The sequence below is a fragment of the Monodelphis domestica genome, chromosome 3 (genome assembly GCF_027887165.1).
Source record: "Monodelphis domestica isolate mMonDom1 chromosome 3, mMonDom1.pri, whole genome shotgun sequence".
Classification (NCBI taxonomy): Eukaryota; Metazoa; Chordata; class Mammalia; order Didelphimorphia; family Didelphidae; genus Monodelphis; species Monodelphis domestica.
This window is the reverse complement of record NC_077229.1, coordinates 120,920,894-120,941,327: the sequence shown is the minus strand read 5'-3', so window position 1 is coordinate 120,941,327 and position 20,434 is coordinate 120,920,894. Positions and strand designations below refer to the sequence as shown.

Here is a 20,434-nt window from a genome sequence, read left to right as displayed (position 1 = left end):
ATGATTTGTGTATATGTTGTTTACACCCACAAAAGAAGATAAGTTCCTTGAGGGCAGCACTATTTTTTTTCAGTCTTTTTCTTTCCAGCACCTAGGATGGCAACTAACGGGAACATGGAAAGTACTAGACAACTACTTATTTAACTGAGGAGACTCTCAGACCTGGTCCTTGGAGGGGGGAAACACAGTTTATGGCTTAGATTCTGGGTTCTTGCAATCTGGTAGAGGGCAAGAAAAGAGAAGAGCCAGGGGAAGGAATGAATTTATTTCCTCTTTCTCAGGAGCAATAAAGAATGATGATCAGAGGCAGGCCAAGATTTAAACTGTTGATGTGAGAGATGGGGGAGAGAATCTCAGAAACATGGTGAGGACTTAGCTTCAGGTATATCTTGGTGAATGCATCATTAGCCTTCTGTTTGTACTAACTAAACATGATTAGCTAGTGTGAAGAAATGGGGAAAAAAGCAATGAGTAATTGGGTTTGTGTTTGAAATTTGATGATGGGAGTATTGAGGTGGGGAGGGAGAAAGGGTAGCATTTGTATGATGCAACTTTATTGTTGAATAAATAGCTTTGGTGACATCAACAAAGACCTTCCCCCCTAACCTTGGGAAATTTACAGATGCACAGAAACTCTCTGGCTTTTATCATTTATTATCAAAGGCACTCTCATTTTGTATTTTCTGTTTTGCTGTTTTCCAGGTTTCCTTCTTTCAACTCTGATTCATCTCCCTAATTAGATCTAATTAGATATGTGGTTAATTTTAATGAACTGGTACACAAACACATTGAATAATTTAATGGATTATCAAATCATAAGAGTTGGAGGTGAGCAGGATCATTGAGTTCAACCCCTTTATATTACAAACTAGGAACTTAAAGCCCATAGAAGGAAAGTGACTTGCCCAAGGTCACATAGGGAGTAAGTGGCAAAGATGAGGCTCCAATCCAATCCAAATGTCTTTTTTTCTCAAATTCACTTCTTTCTGAAGACAAATAATATAAAATAAATGAGAACATGGCACTCAGGTTCTAGAGTCAACTTGAATTGGCTCATATTAAATTTGCTTATGTTAATTTTCTATCAATACTTATAGAAAGAGAACAAAAAAGAAGCCTTTCCCTTAAGATTTTATCCCTTCAAGTCAGTTGAAAAGTGTATTACTTAAAAATAGCCCTTGGGATAAAAAGGACAAAGACTGGTTGATAAATTTCCCTCCAAAATGACTGATTTCTTTGCAATAACCCTTCTTCAGGACTGATGGAGGATCCTTTTTTATAGAACAGGACAGTTTGCTCTGGGGAGCTGATGAGCTGGGGACTTAAGACTGGCTAGGTGAGGCGGGGAGGATCTGGTGCTAATGAGACCAAATGTGAGGTTTGAATCTTGGGTTCTAATTCATAATAATAATCACAACAATATTAATGACTAAATCTAGAGTGTTTTAAGTTTTTCAACACTTTACAAGGTAGGGAGTACAAATATAATCCCCATTTACATTGCCTTTTCCATTGTCATACAGCTTGAAAACTGAAATTAGCCAGGTTTTCAAACTCAGTTTTTAAATCCAATGCTCTGAACATTTATATTGAGTTTTCTAATTATAAACTGTTTTATATCACTTCCCGTTAGACTAGAAAAGTGTACTTTATCATACATGGTCCAACTAATCTCCTTCTTGTGCCATAGGGAGAAGGGTAATTTTTCTTGTTGCTTATCTCTCAGTTAGATGGTTTACCCTTTCCTAAGGTTCTGTACATATTTTGGATGGTAGTGACATTGTTCATTCAGATCCTTCTTGACCTCATCAACTGGACCCCACTCTATCTGTTTGTTCTAAGACCTAGCTCTTACCTCAAACCAGTAACAGAGTTTCCTCTCATAGTTGAAATTGACTGGTCTCAGGTACTTTTTTGTTGCCATATTCTGAAATTAGTAACCTTCATGGACTTTAAGTTACTCATCAACTATGTCAGTTCTGGATTCAATTAGGGTAAATTTAATCCTCCTATTTTTTAAATTAATGTTTTATTTCTGCCCCAATTACATGTAAAAATAAATTTTCACATTCATTTTCTCACATTTTTTGTTTATTTATTTAATTAATTAATTTAGAATATTTTTCTATGGTTACATTATTCATGTTCCTTCCCTCCCCTCCTCCTACCCCTCCCATAGTCAATAAGCAATTCCACTGGGTTTCACATGTGTCATTGATGAAGACCTAGTTCCATATTATTAATATTTGCACTAGGGTGATCATTTATAGTTTATATCCCCAATCATACCCCATGGAACCATGTAATCAAGCAATTGTTTTTCTTCTGTGTTTCTACTCCCACAGTTCTTTCTCTGCATGTGGATAGTGTTCTTTCTCATAAGTCCCTCAGAATTGTCCTGGGTCATTCATTGCTGCTAGTAGAAAAGTCCATTACATTTGATTGTGTTACATTCTATCTTTCTCTATGTACAATATATTCCTGGTTCTACTCCTTTCACTCTGCATCAATACTGGAGATCCTGGAGGTCTTTCCAGTTCACAAGGAATTCCTTCAGTTCATTATTGCTTTGAGCACAATAGTATTCTATCACCAACATGCACCATAATTTATCCAGCCATTCCCCAATTGAAGGGCATCCCCTCGTTTTCCAATTTTTTTGCCACTACAAAAAGCATGGCTATAAATATTTTTGTACAAATCTTTTTCCTTGTTATCTCTTTGGGGTATAAACCCAGCAATGGTATGGCAGTCCTTTAAAGCCCTTTGTGCATAGTTCCAAATTGTCTTCCAGAATGACTGTATCAATTCACAACTCCACCAGCAAGGCATTAATGTCCCTATTTTGCCACATCCCCTCCAACATTTATTACTTTCCTTTGCTGTCATATTAACCAATCAATTAGCCAATATAACCAATTAGGTGTGAAGAGATACCTCAGAATTGTTTTGATTTGCATTTCTCTAATTATAAGAGATTTAGAACACTTTTTCATATGCTTATTGATAGTTTTGATTTCTTTTTCTGAAAATTGCCTATTCATGTCCCTTGCCCATTTATCAATTGGGAATGGCTTGCTTTTTTATACAATTGATTTAGCTCCTTAAAATGTGAGTAATTAGACCTTTGTTAGAGGTTTTTTGTTAGAAAGATATTTTCCCCAATTTGTTGCTTTCCATCTAATTGTAGTTACATTAGTTTTGTTTGTATAAACTCTTTTAAATTTAATTTAATAAAATTATCCATTTTACATTTTGTAATATTTTTTATCCTTTTCTTGGTCTTAACATCTTTTATTTCCCATATATATACATATATATATGTATATATATATATATATATATGACAGATATACTATTCTATGTTCACCTAATTTCTTTATAATTTCCTTCTTTATATTTAAGTCTTTCAGTCATTCTGAATTTATCTTGGTGTAGGGTATGAGATATTGATCTATACCTAATCTCTCCCATACTGTTTTCCAATTTTCCAAGCAGTTTTTGTCAAATAGTAGGTTTTTTCCCCCAAAGATGGTATCTTTGGATTTATCATATGCTGTCTTTCTGAAGTCATTTACACCAAGTCTATTCCACTGATCCTCCCTTCTGTCTCTTAGCCAGTACCATATTATTTTGATGACCACTGCTTTATAGTACAGTTTAAGATCTGGTACTACTAGGTCCCCCTCCTTTATGTTTTTTTTATCCATTATTTCCCTTGATATTCTTGATCTTTTGTTCCACCAAATGAACTGTGTTGTAGTTTTTTTCGAATTCAGTAAAAAATATCCTTGGTAGTTTGATAGGTATAGTATTGAATAAGTTGATTAATTTGGGTCAGATTGTCATTTTTATTATGTTAGCTCATCCTACCCATGAGCAATTAATGTTTTTCCAATTGTTTAGATCTAGTTTTAATAGTGTGGAATGTGTTTTGTAGTTGTGTTCATAAAATTCCTGTATTTGTCATGGAAAATAGATTCCTAAATATTTTATATTATCTAGGGTGATTTTAAATGGAATTTTTCTTTCTAACTCTTATTGCTAAGATGTGTTAGAAATATATAGAAATGCTGATGATTTATGTGAGTTTATTTTGTATCCTGCAACTTAAAGTTGTTGATTATTTCCACTTGCTTTTTATTTGATTCTCTAGGATTCTTTGAATAGACCATCATATCATCTGCAAAGAATGATAGTTTAGTCTCCTCATTGCCTATTTTAATACCTTCAATTTTTTCTTCTTCTGATTGCTACTGCTAGTGTTTCTAGTACAATGTTAAATAATAGAGGTGATAATGGGCATCTTTGTTTCACTCCTAATCTTATTGAGAATGCTTATAGTTTATCCCCATTGCAGATGATGTTTGCTGATGGTTTTAGATATATAAAGTTTATTATATTTTAGGAAAGGTCCTTCTATTCCTATGCTTTCTAATGTTTTCAATAGGAATGGGTGTTGTATTTTATCAAAGGCTTTCTCTGCATCTATTGAGATAATCAAGTGATTTCTGTTGGTTTGGTTGTTCATTTGATCAATTATATGGATGGTTTCCCTAATATTAAACCATCTTTCCATTCCTGGTATAAATCCCACCTGATCATAGTGGATAATCCTCATGATCACTTTCATGAGTCTTTTTATTAGTATTCTACTTAATATTTTTGCATCTTTCTTCATTAAGGACATTGATCTGTAGCTTTTTTTCTCTGTATTTGGTTTACCTGGCTTTGGAATCAGTACCATATTTGTGTCATAAAAGGAATTTGGTAGAACTCCTTCTTTGCTTATTTTGTCAAATAGTTTATATAGTATTGGGATTACTTGTTCTTTAAATGTTTGATAGAATTCACTTGTGAATCCATCTGGCCCTGGGGATTTTTTCTTAGGGAGTTCTTTGATGGTTTGTTCAATTTCTTTGTCTGATATGGGGTTATTTAATTATTCTATTTCTTCTTCTGTTAATCTAGGCAACTCATATTTTTGTAAATATTCATCCATATCCCCTAGATTGCCATATTTATTGCCATATAACTGGGTAAAAGAGTTTTTAATGATTCCCTTAATTTTCTCTCCATTAGAGTTGAGGTTTCCCTTTTCATCTTTTATATTGTTAATTTGGTTTTCTTCTTTCCTTTTTTAAATTAGATTAACCAGTACTTACTCTATTTTATTTGCTTTTTCAAAGTACCAGCTTCTAGTCTTATTTATTAATTCAATAGTTCTTTTACTTTAAATTTTATCAATTTTTGAATTTCTAATTTCATTTTTATTTGGGGATTTTTAATTTGGTCTCTTTCTAGTTTTTTTTATTTTCATGTTCAATTCTTTGACCTCTTCCCTCTCTGATTTGTTAATTTATGAACTCAAGTATATAAATTTTTCCCACAGTACTGCTTTGGCTGTATCCCATAGGTTTTGATATGATGTCTCCTCATTGTCATTCTCTTCAATGAACTTATTAATTCTTTCTATGATTTGTTCTTTAACCAAACAATTTAGGAGAATCACATTATTTAATTTCCAGTTAATCTTTGATTTGCCTCTCCATGTTCCCTTACTAATTATTATTTATATTGCATTATTATCTGAAAAGGTTGCATTTATTATTTATGCTTTTTTGCATTTGTTTGACATGTTTTTATGCCCCAGGACATGATAAATCTTTTTGAATGTTCTATGTGCTGCTGAAAAGAAGGTATATTAACTTTTGTCCCTATTTATTTTTCTCAATATATCTATTAATGCTAATTTTTCTAAGATTTCATTCACATCTCTTACCTCTTTCTCATTTATTTTTTGGTTTGATTTATCTAGATCTAATAAAGGAAGGTTCAGGTCTCCTGCTAGTATGTTTTAATATCTATTTTCTCCTTAAGCTTTACTAGTTTTTCATTTAGAAATTTGAATGTTATGCCATTTGGTTCATAAATGTTGAGTACTGATATTTCCTCGTTGTCTATACTGCCTTTTATCAGGATATAATTACCTTCTCTATGCCTTTTTTTTAAAACCCTTACCTTCCCTCTTGGCATCAATACTGTGTATTGGTTCCAAGGCAGAAGAGTGGTAAGGGCTAGGAAAGGGAGGTTAAGTGACTTGCCCAGGGTCACACAGCTGGGAAGTGTCTGAGGCCAGATTTGAACCTAGGACCTCCTGTCTCTAGGCCTGTCTCTCAATCCACTGAACAACCCAGATGCCTCCCCCATGTCTTTTAACTAGATCTATTTTTACTTTGACTTTGTCAGATACCATGATTATGATTCCTGCCTTCTTTGTCTCAGTTGATGACCAGTAGATTTTGCTCTAGCCTTTTACCTTTAACTTGTGTGTGTCTACCTGCCTCATGTGTGTTTATTGTGAACACCATATGGTAGGATTTTGGTTTCTAATTCACTCTGCTATTTGCTACCATTTTATGAGTGAGTTCCTCCAATTCACATTCAAGTCATGATTACCACCTGTGTATTCTTCATCATTTTAATATCCTCTCTTAGTCCTGTTCTTTCTTCTTTCACTATTTCCTTCTATAACAGTGTTTTACTTTTAATCACCCCCGTTAATCCTCACCCTTATTTTACTTCCCTTCCCACCCCCTACCTTCTTATTACCCTCTTATTTTTCTTTAGGATTCATTAAATTCCCTCTCCCCTCTTTTTCCCTCCCCTTTGGTACTCCCTGGCCCACCTGCCCTCGGGTATTTTAGGATAAGATAGAATTTTATACCCCAATGGATCTAGATGCTCTTCCTTCTCAGAATTGATTCTACTGAGAGTAAGGTTTAAGTAATACCTATTAGCACTCTCTTCCTCTCTTTTCTATAATAGTATTCTTTCCCTCTGCCTCCCATGCACCTCTTTATGTATTATAGATTATCCTATTTTTCTTATTCCTTCAAGTTTCTCTTGGTGCCATCTTCTATTCCCCCTTTTCTTTTTTTTACATACCATCTTAAGCCACTTAGTACCCCAATCTCTACCAATGAATAATTCCTCTAACTACTATGATAGTAAATACAGTTTTTTTTTAAACCCTTACCTTCCGTCTTAGAGTCAATACTATGTATTGGCTCCAAGGCAGAAGAGTGGTAAGGGCTAGGCAATGGGGGTCAAGTGACTTGCCCAGGGTCACACAGCTGGGAAGTGTCTGAGGCCAGATTTGAACCTAGGACCTCCTGTCTCTAGGCCTGGCTCTCAAGCCACTGAGCCACCTAGCTGCCCCCTAGTAAATACAGTTTTTGAGAGTTACAAATATAATTTTCCCCATCCGAATATAAACAATTTGACTTTACTGAAGCCCTTAAAATATTTTTCTCTGTCTTTCTTATTTACCTTTTCATGTTTCTCTTGAGATTTGTATTTGGATATAATTTTTCTGTTTAGTTCTTATCTTTTCTTTACAAATATTTGGAAATCTTCTATTTTGTTAAATGCTCATACTTTCCCCTTGGAAGGATATAGTCAGCTTTGATGTGTCAGTGATCGTTGGTTGTAGAACCAATTCTCTTGCCTTTATGAATATCATATTCTAAGCCTTGTGGTCCTTTGGTGTAGAGGCTATCAGATCTTATGTAATCCTGATTGGTGCAACTTGATATCTGAATTATCTCTTTCTGCCTTCTTGCCATATTTTATTCAAGCAATTACTTTCCTTGGGGTCATTTTTTGAGTATTTAATATAGAAGGTGAACTGTGGACTCTTTCAATGTATATTTTGCCCTTTTGTTCAAGAATATCAGGGCAGTTTTCTTGGAAAATTTCTTGTAATATGATGTCAAGGTTTCTGTTTATTTGTAGGTTTTCAGGTAGACCCATGGTTCTCAAATTGTCTCTCCTAGGTCTTTTTTCCAGGTTAGTCATCTTCTCAATGATATGTTTCATGTTTCCTTCTATTTTGTCATCCTTTTGACTTTGCTTTATTAATTTTGCTGTCTTGTGAGATCATTAGCTTCTATTTGTCCATTTCTTGTCTTTATAGACTAATTTTCAGCTATGATCTTTTGATTATCTTTTTCAGCTTGGTTTATCCTGCAGGTCAATTCTGGTCTCCAATTTGCTAATCATTTAATTTGATTTCTTTTCTTCTTTTTCCAAGTGGGAGATTTTTTCTTTTAAACTGTTACTTTCTTTTTGAAGTATATCCCACTTTTCTCATTAAATTTCTTCTATCTTTCTTTCTTGGTTCTTAAACTCCAATTTGAGTTCCTGGAGAATTTGTGATCAATTTCCATTTTGGGGAGAAATTTGGTTGTATTTGCTTGTTTGTCACTCACTGCTGTCTATTCTGTAGTCTGCTGTTTTTCTTTTTTCTTTTTTTCCCTTTAAACATTATTTTATTTGGTCATTTCCGAGCATTATTCATTAGAGACAAAGATCATTTTCTCCCCCTCCCCCCACCTATCCCATAGCCGATGCGTGAGTCCACTTGGTATCACAAGTGTTCTTGATTCGAACCCATTTCCATGTTGTTGGTGTTTGCACCAGAGTGTTCATTTAGGGTCTAATCTGCTGTTTTTCACCATAGAAGTTATCCAGGTCAAAGTCTTTTTCTTATTTTTGGGGGGTAGTTGTAGATTGCAGTTCTTGGATGTTGGTGGCCATTGCTGTGTTAGTTTTTTCTTTCTTTCACAGCCAGAAATCTGAGTAAGGGGACCAGACTCTCTGTGTATTAAGTTACAGAATGTTTTTGCCCTGAGGCTATTATTCAGGCTCCACCTTGTCTACTGTGAGCAGCTCTTCTCTGCCCTATGTCTGCCTCCAAGCTCTGCATTCCTCACACTCCTGGGGTCCCACATCTCTCTGCTCTCATGAGTAAGTGTATGGTATCCTCAGCTAGCTCCCCCAAGAACCTAGAGATTGCCCATAACTTGCTCTGACATTTCATTGTAGGTGGAATGAGGGGAGGGGTGATCACTTCACACTTATAGCATGGAAATGCCCAAATTCTGCCTACCTTCAAGGCTTCATCCTATGCTGGAGTCTCTTTGCTCATCTAATTTTGATTTTTGTCCTTTTTAGGAGATTTATATTGGTTGGTGGTGAGGAGAAAGAAGACCATTCCTTCTACTCTGCAGCCATCTTATCCCAGAAGTACCCATTTTCTCACATTTTGAGTTGCAAATTCTTTTCCTTTTTTCCTCCCTTCTTCCCTTTCTAAGACAGTAAGCAATTTGAGATAATTTATACATATGTTATCATGTAATACATATTTCCATTTGTCACATTGTGAAAAAAGACTTATGTAAAATAATTTATTCAAGAAATTAAAGTGGAAAATTATTACCTTTGATTTGCATTCAGACTCCATCAATTCTTTCTCTGTTGATGGATATTATTTTTCATCATAAGTCCTTTGGATTTGTCTTGGATCATTGTATTGCTGAAAAGAGCAAAACAATTTGCAGTTGACCATCCTAAATTATTACTGTTACTGTGTACAATATTATGCTGGTTTTGTTCACTTCACTTTGAATCAATTCTTATAACTAATTCCAGTTTTTATGAAACTGTTCTATTCATAATTTCTTTTTAGCATAATAGTTATATCTACTACAATCAGATACCACAACTTGTCTGGTTATCCCCTCAATTTCCAGATATTTGTTAAAACAAAAAAAAACTGTTATAAATATTTTTGTATAAATAGGTCCTTCCATTATTTGAATTTTTAGGTCTTTTTGAGACACATACTTAGTAGTACTATTGTTGGATCAGAGGGTTTTTACAATTTAATGACCCTATGAGCATGGTTCTAAATTGCTCTCAAGATTGGTTGGATCAGTTTACAACTCAACAATGCATTAGAGTCCCAATTTTCCCACATTTCCTCCAACATTCATCATTTTCCTCTTCTTAGCCAATATGCTAGGTGTGAGATGGTCCCTCAGAATTGTTTTAATTTGTATTTCTCTTATCAATATTGATTTGGAGCATTTTTTCATGTTGACAGTTTTGATTTCTTCATCTGAGAATTGCCTATTCATATCCTTGGGTATCCCTTTATTTTGAAAACAAACAAACAAAAAATTAAGTGATCAATTCCCACCCCCTTCTCTTTATTTTGAAAAAAAATCTTCATGATTATTTAATAAACATTTATTAAGTACTGTGGAAGAGGCATGAAGGAAGAGAGAATTTCAAGCATGCAAGAAACAAAGCCAGAGACCTGATCTGTCATTCAAGATGAAGATTCCAAAACAGAATGTTCTCAGGAAAGGCAGTTGGGAGCCTGACCAGAGGAGATGAACTGAAAAACTTCTTCTCTGGGGTTACTGACCAAGGGAGAGACTTCTTCTCTGGGGTTTCTGATCAAAGGGAGTGACCTGGTTGGCTCTGACAGAGTGGTGGAGAAGAAGCTGGGATTTCTAGCCTTGAACTATTTCTCTTGGTTTTGGAGAGAAACTTCCTTGGCTTCTGACTGAAGGGGGAAGAAGCTAAGAACTGATCCCTGTTAGCTTCTGTCTCAGGCTGAAGGACCCTTGGGGGGTGGGCTTCTGGAATTAATCTGAGAAGAAATTAACTTTTGTTGGTGGCTTTGTGTAATTGGAAGAAGGAAAATTTAACAGTTGTCCTCCATGTCTCTGACTGTCTCTGAGTCACAGTTGTGACAGAACTGACATTTTCCCAAATCCTCATAACCTTCATTATAGATTAGGGACACACCTTACCCCTCTCACCTCAATTACCATCCTGTTGTTCCCAATAACCCCCTTTTCTTGAGAGAAGAAGAGTAAAGAATATTTCTCTGAAATCTCATAGTTCCCCTGGGTTACTTAAAAGTGACTGGCTAAGACCTGGGGAGGGGAAAGGAAGGCAGAAGGGCGCGGGTGGAAACTGGGAGGTGAAGGGAGGAGAAAGGGAAGGAAATACCTTAAACTATTAGCCATCAATAGTGATCAATAGGCAACTCCAGAGTAGTCCCCTCTAGCAGCATCTCTCTACCTGTCTCTATCTCTCAGAACTATTTCTATCTCCATTACACCTAGGCATTCATACGTTTCCCCTAGCAGTTCTCTAGTCATTGCCAGAGTGTATTCATTTACCAAAACTAGAAATATTCTCCAGATTATCTTTCTAATATAGTACCAACTATATATTCTGGGCACATTCTAACAAGCGAAACAATATGTAACAACTGTGTACATATGATATACATGGGGTAAATGGGAGGTAATTTCAGAGGCAATGTTCTAGCCGTGATGAGACTTGAGTGGGAAGAGAAAAGGCCCCTTGCAAAAGGTGGAAATGTAGCAGAAAGTACAATTTGAGCTCTTATTTAGCCATTTCCCAATTAATGGGTGTTCTTTCAATTTCAGTTCTTTGCCACGACAAAGAGAACTGCTATATATATTTTAGAACATATAGATTCTATTCCCTTTTACCTGATCACACTAGGAAATAAACAAACAATGGTTTTGGTGCATCAAAAATAATACACAGATTTATAGTTATTTGAACATAATTCCAGATTACTTTCTAAAATGGATGAGAGTTCATAGTTCCACCAACAGTAAATTAGTGTCTATTTTTCAATATCCCCTCCAACATTTGCCATTTTGCTTTTTTTTCATTAATAGTGTGAAATGATATCGCAGAGCTATTTTCATTTGTATTTCCTTAATCAATTATGATTTAGAGCACTTTTTAATATAGTTATATATAGCTTTGATTTCTTCATCTAAAATATATCTGCTCATATCTTTTAATTGATAAATAATTAGGGAAAGGCTCATATTCTTATACATTTCACTAAGTTCTCAATATGTTTTAGATAAGACTCCTACCCAAGAAACTGTACATAAAGGTTTTTTTCCCAGTGCATTGCTTTCCTTCTAAGCTTGACTTCATTTGTTTTATTTGCACAAAAGCTTTTTAATTTTATCAACTTAAAATTATCCATTTTATATCTCATTTCCATCTCTTGTTTATTCACAAATTCTTCTCCTATCCATAAATCTGATAAGTATTATGTTTCCTATTCTAATTTTTTTGTGATATCCTTTTATAACTAGGTCATATACCCATTTTGATCTTATTTTGATAAGTGGTATAAAATATGTTCTATATCTAATTTCTGCCAGATTGCTTTCTAGTTTTCCCAACAATTTTTACCAATTAGTGAATTCTTATCCCCCAAATCTTGATCTTTATTTTTGTCAGACATAAACTATAATCTTTTACAATTGTTTGTTGTATGTCTGTTCGGTTCCACTGATCTACTTTTCTGTTTCTTAGCCACTACCAGATAGTTTTGATCACTTCATTTTATAATATAGTTCAAAACTGGGTACTACTAGACTTTCTTCCTTTACATTTTTTACTCTAATTCCTTTGATATTCTTGACCTTTTATTTTTCCAAATGAATTTTGTTTTTTTCCAATTCAATAAAACAATTTTTTGGTCATTTAATTAGGATGGTATTAAACAAGTAGATTAGTCTAGGTAAAGATCCTAAGACACAGAAGATTTGTGAACAGTCTTGGCAAAGGAGATCTAGCAACACGTAAAATAAAAGATCTAAAAAAATAATGCTATATCAAAGGGTGGAGAGGGGCAGTTATGTGATATATATATCTAAGGTTTGAGAGTGACCCAGAGGACCATGTTCTGTGGTAGATTATTGAGAGAGGATTCCTTCCTTCTGGCTCCTGGTTTTGCTTTTCTTGATTTCCTTCAAGACAGCTCTTTTTAAGCTTCATAATTTCATATATGTCTTTCTGTATTTTTCCAAAATTAAGTTACTCATTATTTTTATGATGCAGTAGTATTCCATCACAATCAGATGCTAAAGTAAAATAAGCAGAAGCAAGAGAATATTATATATACCAACAGAAATACTGTCTGAAGAATGACTTGTCTATGTTCCTCCAGAGAAAGAAGTGATAAATAGAAACAAGTAACATACAATTTTATATACATATGTATCTTTTTGTCATATGGTGCCTTTTCTAATGGAAGAGAGGAGGGAGGTAAGGAGTTAACTGGATACTTTAATGAAACAAGCAAATAAGTTTAAATAAAAAAAAAGAGTTCCTCTGAATGAAACATTAATTTTCCTAGTTTTGGGCCCATCTAGATTTAATAATTGGTTCTTCAATGACAGATCAGCTCTCTGGCATTGAGTTCATCATGCCTTATTTTCATTTATCACCAGTGTTATCACTAACATCATCTTTTCATTCACTGTCTACTAAATGTCTCTATTGAATGTAGGGAATGGTGCTAATCACTAGGGCTTGTAAAATAATCACTTCTTAAAAATCAAACTATTCAAAGAAAACATAGATTGTGGGGGAATGTAGAAAATGAGTCTTGGTGGGGGGCAGGTGATGATGGTTATTTTCAAATGTTTGATGGGCTGTATTGTGGTAGGAGGATTAGGTTAATTATACTTTACTCCAGAGGGTAGGACTAGGAATAATGGTTATACTTACAGGAAGTCAGAGTTCAACAAAACAAAAGTAAGAAGTTCTTAAATTTCTTGTCCTATCTTTAGGATAGAATCACTAATTAGTACATACCTTTAAGGGGATAGATGTAGAAAAATTACATTTCCCAACATTTTGGTGTTTCCAAGCCACTGAGTCACTCACTTTTATAATGAATGACCAATCCTGATTAAATAGTTTGAGAAACTGACTGGTTGGTACAGTGATTTTAACTTTTTGATCAAAATATGTGTATGGACTTTGATTTATTCATTCATTTCTTAATCATGTCTGACTCTTCATTATTACATTTGAGGTTTTCTTGGCAAAAATCCTAGAGTGGTTTTGCCATTTCCTTCTCCAATTTATTTTATAGATGAGGAAATTGGGCTGTGATTTGCCCAGGGTAACACAGCTAGTAAGTTTAGAAGGTCAGATTTGAACTCAGACAGATAAGTCTTCCTGATTCCAGACCTGGCACTCTCTCCACGGTGCCACCTAGTTGCTCTATAATATAAAGTATGGTAGAAAACAAAAATAAAAACAAATAAATTTGGAAACAATAGACTTGAATTTTAAATAGAAGTTTGTACATGGAGTTTTGAAGATCTGAATTAAAATATGACCTCAGACACTTATTAACTGGGTTACCATGGGCAAGTTACTTAATTTCTATTTGGTTCAGTTTCCTCATCTTTAAAATGGAAATAATAATAGCACCTATCTCACAGAGTTGTTGTGAAGATCAAATCAGATAATATTTATAAAGCATTTTAGCTCAGTGTCTGGCATTTAGCTCAGTGTCTGGTCCTTACTAAATCCTTATTCCCTTGATTTCCCTTACCTTCCCTTCCCTACCCCATAGCTTCTGGAAAGAAGGAGGTAATAGTTCAATTATACTCTGAATTTCAGGCCCCTGGCCTTGAAACAATAATACAGTGAAATACAATGCAGCAAAATATAATATTCATTTATTAAGAGTCTCCTATGTCCTAGGTACTGTATTAAGCACTGAGTATACAAATAAATAAATAAATCAGAGTTTCTGCCCTTAGGAAGTTTAAAATCTAATGAAGAAAAACAATATACAAAACAAAACTGAATATGTGGATGATGACAGAAAGTACCTGATAGGGGTATGTAATGGTATGATCATAGAGGTGAAATCCTGCAGAACAGCTGTCAGTAAATGGAGAAAGACAGGGGAATCTATGTTCCACAAAATAGGAGAAATACTTTTATTTTGCCCTGAGGCCCTCTATCAGAGGGGCAAAATCACTTGAGGGTACTGATGACCACAATTAGTTGTCTTCTTCCAGGACAACATAAGCCAACTTCCTCTGCTAGAGGAGATTGGTACCGTCTCAACTATATAAGACTAACTTGTCACTTTAGACCATTTTCTGGGGTTCTATGAGGTTAAGGGTGTCCAGGGGCATGTAGGCAACATCTCTAAGCAGTGGGACTTGAACCCAGGTCTTCCTGACTCAGGCTTATGTCACGTCTTGAACATAAGTATATACTTACTACCTGTGGAATTGAAAGGATGTAGAGTTGTGGATTAGGTTAGGGTATAGTTAGGTAGATTGGGGATCAGTAGCCATAAAGTATTGTTATTAAATACACTGACATTAGCCTGGAAAGTGGTCAGTAGTGGATTATCCCTGGTGACTAGTCCAATGATTCTTGTTGATTTGGATAAAGGAATTGAGAGCCTGCTTGTAATATTTGCAGTTGACAAGTGGGGAGGCACAACTAATATGGGTACTAGTCAGCATCCAAAAGGATTTTGATAGAATAGGATGGCCATCTCAGTCTGATAAGATAAAATTTAATAGCAAAAATGCAAAGAACCCTTGAGTTCTAAATCTCATGATAACGGAATGGGGGAAAACAAGAATGTAAGATTTTTATAGGAAAAACATATGGGGGTTTTGATTAGGCAGAAAGCTCAATATATGAGTATCTGTTGAAGGAAATGGGCTAAAGATGTTTATCCAAAAGGAGAAGTCTTGGGATGAGGGAGAGGGACAATAACTTCTTATCTTCAAATATATGAAGAACTATCATACCAGAGAGTAAAAAGGAATTCTTTGTTCTCTTTGAGTTTACACTTGTGAAAGGGAATCCTTTATTCCTTTTGTCCATTTTGAGTTAACACTTTGGTTAACAATAACTTAAGTACCCTTACTTAGTACCTTACCAGGCTGTGAAGATAGGATTAACTCTCCTTTGTCTACTTTTGAATTGAATCAACAAAAGCCTGAACACCCTGTTTAGCACTAGGTGGAGGAGCTCTCTACCCTTTCAACTCAATCAGCCAGAAAATGAGAATTCATACCTCAGTCAGCCAGGAATATGTGAACCCTTTTGATGGGTATTCACCTCTTCAGAAGGTGAGAAGTGGTTCTCACAAACACTGACCTCTGGGCAGTGCTGGGAAATTTGGAAGCTGTGATTGGTCCTTGTGAAGAGAGGAAGGGATGGGAAGCCACAATGAAAGGCCCTGAATTTCTGGAGTTAGGGAAGTCGACTCCAAGAAGTAAGTCAGTTTCAAGAAGGAGTTGGGCTTCAAGAAGGAAGTCAGCTTCGAGAAGGAGCTGGACCTCAAGAAGAAGGTTGGCTCAAGGAAAAAAGTAGGCCTCAGGAATCACCATCAGCTTGAGTCGTTGTCTTGACCTGCCTCTTGGAGGGTTGAAGGCTTTAACTTCCTATCTTCTAGAGAGAGTTAAATTCCAGTTGAAGGACAACAAGTCCTGACTGAGTCAAGCACTGGAGCAATATTTAGTTAGATAAGCTAATATCTTCTCTCCCCATTTGTATTTCTCTGCTTTCGCTCTTTCTATATCTTTTGTAAATAAAAGCTATTAACATCATTTTGACTTTGAAGCAATAATACTTTGAATTGACGACTACCATATTATTTATAAATTTCATATATTTTAGTCAAACCATTAAAATTTAAATTCATACATATATAGAATTTGAAGTAACAGATGTAACAGACAGATTTAAGCTCAATGTGAAAGGCAAGGGGAAACTTCCTAACAATCAGAGCTGTACAAAAATGAATTGGGATATTTGGAAAGTATTAATTTCAACCTCACTTCAAGTGGAAGGAAGTCTTCAAATGGTAGATGGACAAGCTTTTTCTGGACACGTAGTAGAATGAATTACTCTTTGGGTGTTGGCTCAAGATGGCCTCAGATTTTTGTAGGATCATACATCTAGAGCTGAAAGGAACCCTCAGAGGAACCTTAATATAGTTTTCTCATTTTACAGATGAAGAAACAGAGGCATGCAGAAATTAATTGGCTTGTTCAAGATGACAGACAGTAAGCAGAGAGGTAGGTTTTGAACCCATGTCCTCTGACTCCTGTATTCTTTCTATTGTACCACTCTGTTTCCAACTCTGAAACTCTGTCATTCTTTTATTCTGTAATCAATGACCTCTGAGTTTCCTTCAAACTCTGGGATTCTATCAACCTAGAATTCTATGAGCACCTTCTTAATTCTGTTGTCACTTAAAGGGGGCTGATGATAAAAATGGAATTTTTGCAAACTTGCCATCAGTTTCTGAAATCATACCTGCAATGACTTGTAAAATAGCGCAAAAGAGGAAGGAATCTGGGTCACCTTAGTAATAGAGTGGGAGAGCAGGCAATTTGCTATAAGGATCTTAACTCCCTAGTGCTTACTGCATTTGTCTGCAGTATGACAAGGGAAGGTCAAGCAGCCATCCTTGCCCTCTTCTCTTATTCCTTCCTCCCCTTCTACCCAGGAAACCAAACATTCTCCAAACAATACAGGAGGATCAGGGCTGGGACAGGGCAAAGGTACTAGATTTGGGTGATTCTCTAGCCTATAGGCTGTTCTAAAAGCAGCTTCTTTGATGGTGACAATGATTCAACTGTCTTGGCTTTCATTGTTTTAGTATATGATACAGTTTGATAATTGATTGAGCTACGCTTCACAAAGTAGTCTGAAGTTTTTTTAACTTTTGTTGGAGGGATGCTTTTTTTTTTCAACTAGAACACTGGGTTTTAGTCCTATGGGTGAGTCTAATTTACTATATGATTTGGGATATCATTTCTTCTGCTTGGACCTTCAATTTCTCCTCTTAATTGACCTATATGGAGATTGGATTGAAACTTTAAAAAAATCCCTCCTGGATCTAATAATCTAGGATTTAAATGAAGGTAACCCAGAATGTCAGGGCATCTGGGTCATGCATTGGATAGAGCATTGGGTCTGGAGTCAAGAAGATCTGAGTTCAGATCTGGCCTCAGACACTTATTAGCTATATGGCCCTGTGCAAGTCACCTAGTTCCCATTTGCCTCTGTTCCTCATCTGTAAAATGGGGATACCTTAGAGGGAAAAATGTCCAACAATTCCAGTATCTCATAGACAAAAGTTGATGGTGTCATGTAGTCAAACACGACTAAGTGACTGAATAGCAACAACAGATCATAATGTTCTCTTACTCCTCTCACCATCTTCAAGTCTTTTTCCCAAATCTAACACATTCCTCAGGGTTCAGTCTCTTCTTCAATGAAGACTTTTGTAGTTCTTCTATTTCTCCCCCATCTCTTGCTTTCCTATTAACTTGTAACATTTATGTCCTGCATTTAAATTATGTGAAAATGAATTGAATGATTCTCTGTCATTTGTCATATACTCTTGTTTCTCTCTCTAGATACTAAGCTGATTGGAAGTAGGGGCAAAGCTTTCCATCTCTTTGGTAGAGATGTACTTTCTTACTCATCTCCCACAACAGTAGTGGGCATAAAGTAATCAATAAATCCTAACTGAAAAGCCTGGATTTGGAGTAAGGGGATTTGGGTGCAAATCTCATATATGATGTTAGTATTTGACCTTGAACAAGTTACCTAACTTCTGGGACTTATATTCTTCTTCTTAGGCAGCTAGGTAGTCCAGTGTGGTTCAATGGATAGAGCACCAGCCCTGGAGTCAGGAAATTCAAATTCATCCTTTAGACATTTACTAGTAGTGTGACATAGAATAGGTCACTTGACCTTTGTATGTTTCTGTTTTCATAACTGTAAAATGGGAATAATAGTAGCAACTGCCTCACAAGATAAGTTGTAAGGATAAAATGAGATGATATTTACTATTATCCAGTATTAGTTGAAAACTTAGGGGAGAGGGATGATTGGAGTAGATGGTTGGTCTCCAAGGTTCTCTCCATTTCTCAACTTATGATTCTACAAATCTTGATCAGAGCAGATATAAGTGATGATGTAAATAAATCATTTGAATTCAAAACCTGAGTACAAATCCAACCTCAGACACTGTATGACTCTTGGCAAGTCTTCACCAGCTCCTGCCTCAGTCTCCTCTTTTGTGAAATATGGGTTCCCTGGAATGTAATGAAGATCAAATGAGGTGATTATATAGTGCTTTACAAACCTGAAATAGTCATATCAATACAGCTATTATTATTGGTATTATGACCCTATGACTGTGATAAAGCATCTCTTGGCCATCACAGTGGAGTTTCTAATTTCTTGATGTTCTGTCAAATCATGGAATCATCAAATGTTGAAGAGGGAAGGCATCACAGAAAATCCACTTGTAGAACACAGGCATAGAATATTAAAACTGGAAGGGTTTTAGAACAAATGATGGAAAGGTAGAGAAAGTACCTTCAGAACACTGAATGTTAGTAGGGAAAAGCAGCTTAATGCCATCAAACTCCCTCTCATTTTCTATAGTTACAGAAACTGAGTTTGGCAGAGGGGAAATTAGCTGCCTGAGTAATTTACCTAGTGAATTAATGGCAAGGATGGGTCTGACACTATGCAAGCATCCCCCTGTGGTCATTGCTGAGCCAGCTTCAGGTGCTGAGGGGTCACATTGACTTTTCATGCTTGATATAATTGTGCCTGTTTCAGATGAGTGGACCAGTAGGGCTGGGATGATATGGTCTGTGGTCAACATCACCTTGCTTTCCCAGCACTTCCTTTCCCTCTGTTAATGGTCCTCCATTTGGAGAGCCTCAGGAGGCAATGTCCTGCCAGGGGCTATTTTATCCTGAGAGGGATGAACTTTTTTTGGGGGAAGTGAAGTTATAACCACATTAGGTACCATTCTGGATTGCTTACCCCAAGGAATCTGAAGTCTTCCTTTCTTTGTGTGGACCCACCTCATAAAGCTAAGTGCATGTATCATTTCATGGTTTTCTAGAATGGGGAGGGAAGGATATCAAAACCTTGCTCAAGGTCATTGTCATTCAGTACAATTCCTGCTTAGAATCTCAGAACTATAGAATGTTGGAGATGAATGGGAGAATGGGATCTTATAATATAGAATGTTAAAATGACAGAATACTTAAAATAAAATATCTTCAATTCGTTTAATGTACAGAGTAGCAATCTTTCAAAATTACTGAGGTGAGGTTGTGATTCTGATTTGAGGAGTCTCACATGCTCTCCTGGTGTATAAAATAAAGAGATGTTGTCTAGGCAGTAATACAGTTGGGTAGATTTTGAACTGGCTGAATGGATGGGATTAAAAGAATAATGTCTTTGTGGAGAAAGGTCTCTAATGAAAGAGACTTATCCGTGGCCTTGTACCAATTTCATAAGTACAAAATGGAAGAATCACAACTAAGATGCAGTTTATACGAACAAAGATCTAGATGTTTTAGTGGATCTTACATTTCACACAAATTAGTATTTTTTCAGTAAAAAAAAGCCATTTCTTTATTAGGCTGCATTAAAATAACAATATCCAGAATAAGGGAAGTGTTTGTTCTACCTTGATTAGTCTTGGTCAAACCACATCTCAGTGTAATCCCATCCCATGGCCAATTGGCAAGTGACTGAGATGGTGATACAGCAAGGCACTGTGGAGTGCTTAGGGCGTGTTGGAGCACAAAAGACAACACGCCCATCCAATGCAGCTGAGGAAGTCTCCAGGTGTAATGACTTTTTGTGCCACTGGACCCAGGCTTCCAATGCCGAGAGAGTGGGACTGTCTCTG

The 20,434-nt window shown here is 35.8% G+C and overlaps 1 long non-coding RNA gene across 1 annotated transcript; it reads right to left on the bottom strand.

The window, feature by feature from the left end:
• Positions 1 to 7,267: 7,267 nt before the first annotated feature.
• On the bottom strand, positions 7,268 to 19,686 carry LOC130458327 (uncharacterized). Its single transcript, XR_008917486.1, has 3 exons — positions 19,555 to 19,686; positions 18,734 to 18,809; positions 7,268 to 9,379 (listed from the first exon to the last, which is right to left on the bottom strand). It is a non-coding gene; the product is annotated as an uncharacterized LOC130458327 (long non-coding RNA).
• Positions 19,687 to 20,434: the final 748 nt, after the last annotated feature.